The 13,835-nt window shown below is 37.7% G+C and overlaps 1 long non-coding RNA gene across 5 annotated transcripts; it reads left to right on the top strand.

The window, feature by feature from the left end:
* The first annotated feature begins 3,222 nt into the window (after positions 1 to 3,222).
* On the top strand, positions 3,223 to 13,835 carry LOC142407024 (uncharacterized). 5 transcript variants are annotated; one of them, XR_012774794.1, is made up of 4 exons: positions 3,223 to 3,870; positions 4,214 to 4,275; positions 9,992 to 10,730; positions 12,292 to 13,835. It is a non-coding gene; the product is annotated as an uncharacterized LOC142407024 (long non-coding RNA). The 5 variants fall into 5 exon arrangements; XR_012774793.1 differs by having other exon boundaries at positions 3,228 to 3,870; positions 9,992 to 10,219; positions 10,578 to 13,835; XR_012774790.1 differs by having other exon boundaries at positions 9,992 to 13,835.

The raw sequence follows: 13,835 nt of genomic DNA, 5'->3' as shown, positions 1-13,835 counted from the left end.
GGTGGGTCCACCACTTGTGTCCTGCTGGTAAAATCTGAGGTATGACTTGGCATTCTCTTCCAGTCATGGCCCCAGAGGGAGACCATCACTCTCCTACTGCCCAGACACACCCACATCTGAAAGCCAAGAGAGGAAACAAAGAATGGTTTGCCTTCATGCATTTGGATGACCTTGGGGTCATCCAGAACTGGGCGTGTCATTTAACATTTCTGTTTTCCCATGACAGCTCCAGAGACCAGGACTGACATGGCATGGAAAAATACATGGATTGGACAGACAAATTGAAAGGAGATGTTCTATGTTTTTCCTACTTAATAGCCTGTAGCTACTTAAATGTGAAAGATGGTACAAGTATTAATTTCATACAAAGAGCAAAACACTTTACTTTCGTGTAAGACAATTTCTCTTTCAGACAAAACCAGCAAATACAAACTGTCCAAGGGAAAATGTAGTCTTTTTCCATTCATGACAATCCTGTTTCCATGGTCTTATTATCCCTCCCTGATGGCACTGGATTCCCCAAAGTGGAGTGAGTGGCACAAAAACTTGGAGTAGCTAGAGTGGAACAAACACAAGTCTCACCTGCTCTGACTTCCAACCTAAGCCCCAGCAATGAATCAGCAGAATACTCCCCTGCCCCTCTGAGTCCTGAAGCTGATCTGCTGTCACACACCTCAGCTCCTCCCTGCCAGCTTTCCACTTTTCTGAATCTTCTGGATAACTCCCAGCTGTCTCTGCCTGCCTACACACAGAAACTTTGCCCTACTTACAAAGCAAAATGTTTTAATGGAGCCATGGTAGAAAAGACAAGTCAGTTTTAACCTAAAAGTAGTACATGCTTTGTAGCCCTCTATTTTTTAACTAGTCTGTAAACTCAAAGATTCTTGGATATTAAAGTTTGCTTTGGTTTGCCCTCTATGAGACATCAAATCTCACTCTACTGTATTAGTGACAGCTGCTATTCCTGGCTCTATTCCACTCTCAAAATGTTTTCTGTCTTGAACCATATGTTTCACATACAGTTATTTAAAGAGTTTCACTAGCTAAGCCTGTTGAGATGAATCACCCCTCCTGCAAAGGTGTCGTGGGATATGCAGCAGAGTAATAAGAATATTAACTTGGATACATAGCATAAATAACATCATACATGTCAGTTGTGCATTGCTGTGATAGAAAAAGTGACTCAAATGAAAAGAAATCCTAACTGATGTGGAATGAGCTTTCCCAGCCTAGATTACCTAAGAGGCAGGGAAGACATATCTTTAAACTATAAGAGAATTAGGCTGGGTTTGTGCATGTTAATTACAGGGGCAGTGTCAAACACATCTCTGGATTTTACTACTGATATCTACAAGATTTGGACCTATTGTTGTTTCTCTTCCTCTGTGTCCAGCCAATTTTGCTGGTGTAGAGGGGAATAATCATAAAAAAATGTATCTCACTCCCTCATTCAAGATGGCTGTCTGGTTTTCCTCAAGATATCTTATTGAGTTTAAATGTTATCTACACAGGATTTTAGAATGTCTCAGGTGCAGTTTGCAGTAAGGAAGCTTTTATGCACACTTGGCCTTTGGCAGTACGAACTTAGGTTTCTATTTTCTTCATGTCTACTGTTTATTCTTGCTCTCACCACATCCTATTTACTATGAAACATGTAAACTATGCCAGAGCAGAACTCCAGCCTCTCTTCCCAGGTAAGCATCCAAATCAGCTGACAAGAGCATCATGCTCCTTTTCACACCCAGGTCTGTCCCAGGCAATCTGGAATGCCTTCCTTCACAGGGTTATTGGACCTTCAGCCACAACAGAAGGACTTTCCTACATCATCTCCAGGATGGTCTCTGGGCTGGTGGCAAGAGCACTTTCAACAAAGGTGGCAGATGTGTATCCTGATCTTTTTTTGTGGGCTCTGATTACTGATATACCATATATGATAGGTATCCATCTCCACCTTTAACTGTGAAATGTTGAAAGAGAGATCATAAGTGATCTTCATGCAAAACTTGGGATTTAAGATAGGTCCTCCCATTTCCTGATAAGCTGGTCTCTCTTCAGCTTTAGGTGCTATTTTCTCTGAATCCCTGAAAGCACGGTTATGCGATCATTTCAGTTCAGTATAAATCTACAATGGTCCATTAAAGGGGCAGTCCTACCCACCTTTGCACCCTTGGACATTCCTGCTTCCTTGTAAGAGCACTGACTTTTTTTTGTTTCCTTGATATTAGTTTTCAGACATATAATGTTCTTTGGCCTGATTCAAAGGGTTGCTATGTGCACGCTAGAGCTAGGACACAGAAAGCAGCAGGGAAAAGGCAGTGGGTTACTGGAGGAGAAAAGACAAGACCAATCTTTTCTGGCAGCAGTGCAGACATCTGCTTGATTAAAGTAACCACATAACAATGGCCTAAGATACCTTCTTATGCAGCGTAGGGAGTTTAAAACAAAGGCTAACCTAGCATTCTGGATTAATGAGGCCAGACATTTACAGTCTGGTCAAGCTGAGGCAAAAGGTCCTTTTCTAGATCTCTCGTTCATATGTCATGAGTGCTAGATAACATTGCTATCAGTTTGAGCATTTACCTGCCTCATTATCCAAGAGATGTCACCTTTCCTAAACATTTTTGAAATGTCCCGCTTTAATGCTACTTGTTCAAAGCAAAATTTCTTGTGAATTTCAAACATGGAACAATTAAAAGTAATAAGGTTTTGTTTGAAAAAATGTAGTCACTAAGGAAAAAAAAAAAAGAAAATAAGATATGGTTCTGCCTGAAAACAAATCTAAAAGATTTAACATTTTTCCAGCAAAATGGGTCCACTTTCAGTGGGTCACATGCATGCAATCAAAAAAGACCCCTCCCAATAATCTATCATTCTTACTGTGCTTTTCAGGGATTATTTTGCCTCACACTAGCTGCAACAGACACTTTGTGAGCCAGAATCTCTGGTCCAGTCAAGCCAGGTTTTAGGCAAGCCTGATGGGTAGAACTAAGGTAGGTTTGACCAACATTCAAAGTCCCCAGGTGCTGCAACTGCTCAGGATACAGGCCAATCCCTGGATTAAAGAACAGCTGGCCACTCTAACTGATGCCTGGTTTCCCACAGTCCTTAAGTCCAAACATTTAATCTGTCCTAAAAAAAAAAAAAGAAAAAAATGTGTTTTTTCAGAAAAGATCTGAAAAGATCTATGATAAGTAACGGATTCTCCTGCAGCACAACTGGAATAGACCTCTCAATACACAATGCTACATCTATTTTTGGAAAAGCACAAATGGAGCCAATTGAGTGATCTCACTGGCTAGCAATTTCTTTGAAATAGTTTATCACATACATGAAAATACACTGCATTACATCACTTCAGAAGTCATCTTTGTTTTCTTTTTAAGTAAGTTACAGTATTTTTCTTGATGTTTAAACTTCAGTATGTGTGACTTCAGTGGCATTATAGACACCATTGGAAATCAACTCTTTGTACCTGCATACCCATGTAGTTGTCCAGGAATGCAGCACTGGAGAAGTTAATTATATATATGTAATATTTAGAGGTTGACCCACGAGTATTTAAGAATTATAGAAGACTCCTAATGCTATTTCAACCTCTTCATCTCCGACACACATACAGACATATACACATTCACATCTGAAAGCTGTATCACATATGGAAGACCGAAGTTTTCCAAACTTAAATTAGTGGCATTTAAATAAGAAACCCACAAAACCAAATCAAGCATTAATGCTGATTGCTAGAGTGTGCCAACATTTCACAACAGATATAAACGTGGGAGATTTAACATTTTTGCGCTCATTCTCCTGCAGGCGCAGCTGAGGAATGTTCAGGCGATCTCAACCACAGCCATATTAGGACAGCATTAGGTACGCATCTCAAGTGCAGAAGTGGTTTTGTAAGTTATACTCCAGACAATAGAAGCTTAGACATATAACTCACTGCACTGATGCATTCTTGTGCATCGTCCATCCATTTAGTATTGTACAGAATAAACATGCATCTTTGGTTTCCTGATGAAATGCAACTGTTTTCCAAGAATATTGTTTTATCACCCCAAGTTATATGTAAGCAGAACTTTCAGGGCCAGGAGAGAGGGGTAAATGAGATGAACGTTTGTTCCTGGAATTAGGGCTGGGGCGAGTTCTAATTGGTTGGACATCCCTCTTGCTTCCTTTTACATATCTCTATTATTCGATCCCCTCTTTTTAGCTTTTCTGGTGCAGAACCTAAAATACATCGAGAGGCAATGGTGTTCCCAGACCTCCTAAAAGGTGAGTAATGGTAAGTTTATAGTCAACCTTATGAATCAAAGTTTTTGGGCTTGTATGTTTATACCATTCCTTTCTGACCATCTATGACCCATTGCAGAAGGTCCCATTAATAGTCCTATAGCCAGGTTTCATTGCTGATATAATTTTCAAGGTGCTTTCAGGTGATTTCAAGAATACTGTCTTCTTGTTACAGTGCAGGATTGGGATTCAACGTACCTAAGTGCTATTTTTGACTCTGTCACTGGTTAACAGGAGAACAGTGGCTAATCCTCCCAGCCCCAGTCTTACAGTTTCTGTTTTTTTAAAAATGAGGACAGTACTGCTGAACTCTGTTGCTTTGAGATCTGCTACTGAAAACTATAAAAGCTAGAACTGACCGCAACTCAGAAGTTACTCTCGCTACAATTGTATGTGCCACAGTTATTGTGTTCTGTCAGCCAGGTAAATACTCCAGAAAACTTGCATCCTTAAGGAGATAAGAAGGTATGGCACAATATAACACATTAGATAAAATACAGTTGTGGTGGGGTAACTTCATCTACCTGCCATGTCTGATGATTTCTAGTAGCACCCTGAGTAGGGAAGCCCAGCTTGTTCATCTTTTCTGACTAGGTGTATTTGTGAATCACTGGTAAATGGTCTCTTCCTAGATAGCAGGTCTCTAGAAGCACAAACAAAGTAAATGTGAATAATACAAATACTGTGAACTCCTCTCCACACAGGAAGTATAAAGTTCCAAGTTTCAGTTCAGAAGGATATAAGTCTAAAATGTCCTTTAATCTTTATGCACTTTCAATGTGCATATCTACACATAATCTCCTGGATTGCTTACAGCTTGTTTATAGCTACAGTGGGCACTCTTCAGTGAATTTGTTATTTAGATCTCTTGAAAGGAGTAGGAATGGAACAGGAAGATAGGGTTGAAAACTCAGCTTCAAAACATTCAAAATTACTTAAAGATTGATATAAAAAGGAAAAATCAGTTTCCTCATTAAACATAGAAAGAGGCCCAGATCTTACACAGAATTAACAACTATGACTGTGAGCAAAACTCATGCTTCTGTTCAGTGGCCCACACAAAGACAAAATTCAACGAGAACTTGGAATTGAACCATTACCACCCTATGAGATTTTCTTGCAGTCTGAAAAATGAAATGAAAACCCAAATGAAAATACAGTGCTACTCCTTATAATGTTGACACTAATTATGTTCAGCTTCAAATCAGCGGCATTCAGCAACTAGCATCCTGTCATCCCAAGTGGCCATGACCTACTGCAGACATTTGTTTAATGTAAAATCTTCAAGAGATCCTAGAGAGTTTATTGTTAAGTTTTCAGAATGGGCCTAGAAATTACAACTTATATACAGAATTTACTTGCGCTTCACAACTTTACCAGATATTGGCATTTAATTTTTAAACTGAAAATGAAATTTAGCCAGAAAACTTTACTAAGCCCTTAACCAATCTATTCAAGGAAAGTTACTTTTAGCAATGATATGAATTTCCTCTGCTGCAGTTTTTTCATTACTTCTTTTCCCATCTATAGTTTATGTTTTCGTCTTTGCAGAAACATTGTTCATGGTTATGGGCTGACATCCCATCTTTCCTTAGTCTTCTCTAGACTAAACAATGCCAGTTCCTTCCACCCTCCCTCTTGCTCCCTCTAGACTGTTGCTCATTCTTTTTACTCCTTTCTGGATTGTCTCCAGTGCGTCTACATTTTTCTTGAAGTATGGTGCCCAAAACAGTACTTCTTAAGACTCTCTAGCATCAAGGAGAGTGGAAGAATTACTTTATACACCTTGTGTAGAACATTTGTACTCCAGAATCACTTTATTTTGCTTAAATTTGTTAATACTTGGTAAGTGCAGGGAGCTTCTTTACTTATTAAACTGAAAATGTATGTCTGGAGAGAATCTTTCCTTGTGAAAGCTGGGTTCAAGTATAGTTTTGTGATCATGGTCTTAAGGCCAGAAAGTTGTAAACATTTGTTTTACTTTATTACAGCGCATGCCCGTAAACCAGGAGTTAGCTCTGATTTGCTGTACAAAATGGTCCCTGTTTACAGATCCTCCAGCAGGCATACAAGGGTTTCAGAGATGGATGGCAACTATCCTATTTCCTATTTTATTAAAATAGGAACAAATATTACCTAGCTTTCTAGAGACAGGTAGTGAGTTGAATTTGAGAAGAGCTTTGCCTACAAGGAACATCAGAGCACTGATACCTTCCAAGATATGCACACTGTTACGGAGTATAAAGCCTTGTTACCTTTATGTACCTTTAAGCTGAAACACTGTTTTATTGAAGTCAATTGCATTATTGTTAACTTGGGTTTCACCATTAGCTCTAAGATTTTATAGGAAGCATTTTGTTCTTTAGTATTTATAATTGGTCTACCAAAATAGTCTTAGTTAATGCTCTATAGAGACTAATGTAGTATAAATATTTATTCTAATCATTGATAACATCCCCCCCGCCACACACACAATTACTTCATTGTGTTGCCTTAAATTGCATAATATTTTAAAAAGAGGATTTGGGACAGATCTTAATGGGATTTGCTACCAAAACTTGAGGATTAATTCCCAGTGTGAGAGAATGTAGGAAGGATGTAAAACAGCAATAAAAATGTCCTAATTGTAGATAACTTACTCATTCTTCTACAGATTTCTTGCATGGCATGAGCAAGTGACTTAACTATCATGTGTCTCCCTGTCTTTCATGAGCTATTTCAGAAAAGCATTCTTATATTCCTTCCAAAACAAACATTTTTTTTCCATTCATTGTTGGACAAATTTCTGTCTGACAATAGAGGAAGACCAAGAGACTTTGTCAGTTATCTTCGTGTTAAAGTGGATTATACCCACTTTGATTTTGAGATATTGTTAGCTTCAGGGGTGCAATAACATTATGGTCCTATGTTCTGGTCCGTATTTTTAAGCCAAATTTCAATTTGCTTTAAAGAAGAAAAAAAAATTAAAATAAAAGCACACCCACTGGCAGTACTTAGCTGAATCAATAAAAACCACAGTTAAATACCACCATATTTGTATCAGTGCAACTTTTGCACACTCTCAGTTTCTTTTGTTAAACAATGGTTTAACACACATAAAAAAGCTTTGGTAACAGATAAGTTATGGTGGTCAAACTTTTAAGACAAGTATAGATACTTTTTTTTTTTCTTTTTTTTTTTAATATGATTTGGGTGCCATTCTGATATTTCCTCAGCAAAAATAGCATGGAACGCTTTCCTTCTTTGCCCTAGCCCCCACTTTATTTATATATTAAAACACCAACATTTCTTGTGCTTCTTATTTGCTTTTTAAGCCAGCAGTGACAAGTGGAGAGAAGGACTTTTGTGAATTTTCTGGAAAAGTTACAATAGTCTCCAGTAGCAATTTCCCTGAAATGAATGATTGTTTGGTATGTCTTCAATACAGTCCACTGAAGATTTCTGTAATTTCCTAGGGTATAGATTATTATTCTAATCTTATTTACCCAACCTTGAAGCTAGTTCACTGATGTCATTGTTCGTCTTCAAGGCAAAAAACACTGCCTATTGAACTCTACTGCTATTAATTTCTGTTTTCATTTACTCTTTTCTTGCAAGTTGTAGACTTGCTTAGTAGTGCTGGTATAAAAGTGGAATAATAATTTCAAATATACTTATTCTAGCTTTCTTCTGCTATAGCAAAGAACAGGATTTGACCTGCAGTCCCACTTTTATTTTCCCATGCAAAGTCATACAGCACTAAGAGACTGTGAGACTAGATGCCTAAGAAAGTTCCATTTTACTCAAGACTCACTGACTTCTGTGAATTGACATAGGTGTTTAAAAACAGCAGCCCAACAAGCTGAATTTGTTTCATGTTTGCCCAGTACCAAGTGTAGCAGATCTTTGACCTCTGGATTATATTTGAACAACAGCAAAAATATTGTTAACTATTCTGTGTTAAATGTGACATGCAACATTTCAAGAACAGAAGAGTTAACAATAATAGTTTTTAATTTGCATCTATTTCCTTATTTGTATTTGAAATACTTCAGACTTGCACGGTTGAATACCATAGAGCAATCACTGGAATTCACTCAGAATATGTCGTAGATACAGGACTATATCTGCTAACAATTTCTGGAGGATGCTCACTGAGAAAGCTTGTAGATTCTCAAACATGTTTTTCTATTGTCTAATGCAAATTCTTCTTGCTGCAGCTTAAAACCATTGCTTTTTATTTTATGCCAATGGACCTAAGTAATAGTTTATTCCTTACTTTTTTGCTATCATTTATGGACCTGAATAGGATGAGGGATAAGGGGCCTTAGTCCTCAACAGACATGGCTGGCCATACAGGGCTGCCATTAAGCTGGCCTCCTCTGTCCCCACAAATCCATTTGTAGGTATGGAGTTTTAATGTGGACTTGGGTTAATTTTTTTTTTCATTTAACTCCAACTATTTCCTGTCATATAACACACATTTTAAGTTATATGTGCAATAGTGTGCATTCAGTAACGCAGCATCAGCAAATTCAGACCAATATTGTCAATGAACCAGAGTACACCACAGCTTAGCTCTAGCCACTCCTTGATTTGCATTCTGTACCTCTAAACATGATTGCACCCTCTCCCCAAACCTGAGCACAAATTTTCAAACACTAGTTTGTCTATGTCACAAATTAATTATCTCTAGACATTACAGACTTGTATAATTCAAATTCCATATGGTTTAAATCTCTTCCTAGAAGACAGCTGGTTGTGGTAAAGCACATGTTAGAGGGAGTCCCATAGTAGAAGCCCCTGTCTAGTCATGGAGCACTGACAGGGACCATTGCAATGATCCCTAACTTAGAGTTTGTTAATCTGGGGTCACATTCATTTCCCTCGCAATTCCAGCAGCAGTACCTACCTGCAAACATCTTCAGTCTCCTGGCCACCCACCTTCCCCATGGAAGAAAGGTCACACATGCTCTGTTCCATTCCAATTCTTTTCTCATCCTGATGTTGCTCTACACCAAATTTATAGGGAAGGAAAAGGCAGAGACTGCAGCTTATTTAGCCTGGAACACAGAAAATAGACTACTTGAGGATTAGAATGGGTAAATTGAATTAGCAATCAACACCCAACACAATGCATTCTGAAACACAATTACTTGCTCAAAATAAAATTAATTGTATTTTGAGCCTGAAACTGCTTAGACCTAGTGCCAAAAAGTACTCTCTCTCAAATAGAAACAGGGGTGGTTCCATTTATAGCTTTGTATCATTTAACCCTTGCTGCCTTTGACAAGGGATGCTCGTTGGCTATAACAGATTTCCAAAGGAGGATTAGGGTTTGGGGGGCGGAGGGGTGGTGGGAGTGTGGGTGGTGTGTCAAGCCACAAGATAATATTGGGCTGCTGCAAAAAATAATGTAGTTTTATACAAATTGAGACCATCTGTCATTAAAGTACACAAAAATGGGACTAAACCTCAAGAAACCCAATGTAATAAACATTAGATAATGCGAGGAGGTCGGAGTGCTGTAAAGGTCTGAGACAATCTTATGATGAGCCCTATTCATTCATAGGGGAAAAATTAGCTTCAGATCCACAGACATCTGGTTTTCTAAAATTGTAGGTAGAACCTTTCCCTTTTCTACCACAGAAGTCTCTTCACAATGGTGCTGTTCATTGCTTTCTTACACCTATTTCCCACCTATCTCATCCTCGACTAGATAAGAGCAGCCCAGAAGAAAGTGAGTCATGATACCACTGCAGGGATTGCATGGTTTGATCCACTGAAGTTACCTGGCCTCCTCTTCCTTCCTGCATCTTGACAGTGCTTAAAAATCAGAGGAAAACTTACCAAGTTGCTGGTGATAAGGTGGCCTGATCAGAAAGACTGAAGATGACAGTCAGTCTTAATCAGGAGCTGGACCCATGTCACCGTCTGCCATCTTACGGTTTGAGAATATAAAACATCTTTTCAAAAAGCTTTTTCTTAATGTGGTCATTGTGCAGTGGATTGGGGGCGGGGGGAGGGTAAAGTATCAAATTGTACTTCCCCTCTCAACACACCCTGGCAGCAGGCAGCTCTGATAGTCCCTGAAAGGTAGAAGATACAATTCTAAATCTTTTTTTCCTAACCATACCCTGGTTTTATCTGTTACTATACAGAAATTAATGTAAATGTTACTTAGTTGCAATGTACACTAGTGGATGTAAATGTACTTAACTGCAATCCAAGAATCCATGAACCTGGAACATTCCTTACTGGCACATCTGAAAGACTGAAAACGCCCTCTGCTCTTTACATACCAGTTTAATATAAGCCTCTCCCTTTCTATATTAAACATGGAAGTTGCAATCATCCCACCAAGACCAAGTTGTGCTCATAGATCTGAGAGAAGTCTGCCAGAAAGTGGTAACAGAGAAGACAGAGTTCAGCTTCCTGTGAGCACACATCTTCCAGTGGTAAGTTATGAGTGATATCATTTCAGGACTCTGGCATTGGCAAAATGTGCATGCCAGACACAGGAAACCAAGAAAAATAAAGCAACCCACGGAAGCCTCCAAAATTCTATCATTTTTATAGTTTAGCGAGAAGATGGATGTTCTCCCTGTGACTGACCTCCAAGAACTAGATTTTTAAGCCAATACAAATATTAGCCTATTTTTTTAAGTCTCTGAACATTCATCTAATATTAAACACAGGACAATCCAGCTTAGTTTTGATTAGCTTTTTAGACCATTAACCAATCTCTACTTTGCTTAGCAACTCCAGATCAGGAGAACTTTTTTAAAAATTTATTTTTTATACTGATTACCTTGTAAGACAAAATGAAAAAATGTTCAATGGTTTCTTATACTTAGCAACCATAATCTCAGAAGTCAGTATTCTCTATATTTACTCCAGAAATGATTTATAAATCAATACTTATGTTGTCTAGTTCTAGCTAAAAAGTTTTTTAAAATGTCCATTGTAATTCAGGTCAACATTGAAGGTCATTGTATTTGCTAACAAAAACCAGTTTTAATATACTAAAATTAGCATTAACTAATTTTACATGGTCTTGATTGGAGAAAAAAGTTGAGAGGTGAACTAACTAACATTGTATTTAGATTAGCCAAATTAGCTAATTGTTAAAAAAATGATGCTAATGATATAAATGTGGCTGCTAATTGACCTCAAAACGTCCACATTCACATGCATTCACTGAATGCCTTGAATGAACAATTATCTGCTGAAAGCAGATTTGCCAACTATTCTACTTAAAACTCTTTCTATTTGTGTCACATGGATGGTTTCTCTGACAGGCATTTTTCCCAGTTTGGTCATAAATTCTAAACAAGAGAATAATGAAAAAGACAGCTTGGTCTCGGTTTTCAGTAACATTACCTTCTGTACTAAAATTTAATATTATTTTTAGCCAGTATTATTAGCCCCGATATAGCAACAACTGTTTCAGCCATTCCAGGTGTGACAATAATGCCAATTAACCAAATTAAGAAGTCAGTACTGCATTCTTGATTCCCAGAATCTTCCCAAATCAAGGTACTACAACTCTACACTCATTGAGTGTATTTATTCAGGTTGAAAAGAGTTCCCTCTTTGTCTGATGGGTATAAATATAAATACCTTTTTTCCTTGACTATAAAGAATCACAATCACTAATTAAATGGTTATTACACAATAAGTGTATGTGCAATCTCCAACTGAATGAATTGTAGGGAATCGATACTCTAAGATGCTGAACCTCCCTAAGGTACAAGTTCTTGGCTTTCTGAGTAGCAGTATTCCAAATTCCTTATGTTTGAGCACTTGCATGCGGAACTGAACAGGAGAATTAAGTGTCAATCCAAGTACAACAGAGCAGAATCTCCCCTGTCTACCACTTGGCTTTGTGCCAACATAATACTGGTTATGTTGGAAGTACTGCCATTAGTCTAAACAAGCATTTAAGCAAGTCCTTAACTATTGTAAAAATACAATAGTATCAAAAGGTTCCATATATCAGCCTTTTTTCTTTTAAAGAGAAGACTAATCAGTCTACTACAAGTGGGCTCTCAACTCATGAGCTGATGAGAAGGAAAAAATAGAGAAGTGAATCATCCTTGTCCTGAGATTTGTGGTGAACCATAACAGGACCTCCTGAAGTGTGGGCCTCTCCATTAAGTGACCACAGTGAGTTGCCTTGTGTGTCCCACTGTATCCTATATGAATTTAGATGTATTAATTCTCTTAGTGTACTCTAACATAACTCACAGTAGCATATAAGCATGCCACTAAATGTGTAATTTTTAATTTTTCTTTGCATTAGTATTGAACTGGTACTCTCCCAGTCTCATGAGTGTATTTTAGTACATTTCATACATATTCATCCAAATTCTTGCAGCTTCTCTTTGAGCTGGATACATCAGAAAAATTGCATGGACAAGGACAATTTCAATTCCGTTTTTTGCACCCCTTCAACTCAACTGCTTGTAGTATAAACAAGGATAACTCCCCTACCAGAATAACACTTCATTGCAGTTCAAAACTGGGTCACTTTTGGATAACAAATTTAGGCTCCATATTACAAAGAGTTACAAACAAGTAACTAAGTAATCAGGCTAGGATTTGAAACGTGCCTCAAATCCTTTGTCTCTGTCTCTAGACACAAACACTCTTCAAATCTCTACAGACTTATCCTTAGAGAGTAGGACTGGAACATTTCTTATTATCATTATGCAAACTGCAAAGCAAAGTGTGGGAAGTTAAGAAGTTGCTCAAGGTGACTTAGGTGACGGCAGCAGAGCAGGAATTCCAATGGACTTCTACAGATACATGAGCAACTTAAATATGCTGGTATACAAAACTGTTCCAGTTTATCCAGCTTCAAGAGAAGCGGTAAACATCTGGAGTAAACATTTGAAAAATGCCCTAGCCAATGCTATTCTTGATAACTTGGTTAACTAACTATGAAGTATTGTTCAGATGTAATTTATTTTGTTTACTACTTGCAATTCTCTCACTTTAGAGTATAAGAAAAAAAAAGCTTTTGCATACCTCCTTCTCTAAAAACAAGATTAAACAAGAAGGTTTTTCAAATACAGGGAGCAGGAAGGGTAATCATTTCTTTAAAATATACTACCATAATGCAGTAACAGTTAACTGCAAGCACTGCAGGAATTAAAAATACAGAATCTAGACTTTTAAGTGTCTAGGAAGCAGTCTTATTAGTCTTAAGTTTAAAAGCTCTGTTAAACAAAATAACACATCACATGCATTTTCAAGTGCAATCCAACTCCTTGTTTTCCTTGACAGCATTTTAAAATTATTGTTTGGAGAGTGCTAATTAGTAAGAATGTGGTAACAAATTATTTTTCTTTACTGTTCAAAAGTTTAGTTTAAAAATGAGAAAGTAGGAAACTTCTCTGCTGTAGACAGCCAAAAACTTTAGTGGTCTGTGTAAAATTGATTAATTAATCTCATTTGTAACCAGCTCTGAATTGGCATAAATATGTTACAGTGGGAGCAAGGGGCAAGCTGCACAGGTTTTTTTGTTACTACCAAGGTAGTAACAAAGTTTATTTTAA

Source organism: Mycteria americana, chromosome 3 (assembly GCF_035582795.1).
Source record: "Mycteria americana isolate JAX WOST 10 ecotype Jacksonville Zoo and Gardens chromosome 3, USCA_MyAme_1.0, whole genome shotgun sequence".
Classification (NCBI taxonomy): domain Eukaryota; kingdom Metazoa; phylum Chordata; class Aves; order Ciconiiformes; family Ciconiidae; genus Mycteria; species Mycteria americana.
This window is presented reverse-complemented; position numbering and strand designations above follow the sequence as displayed.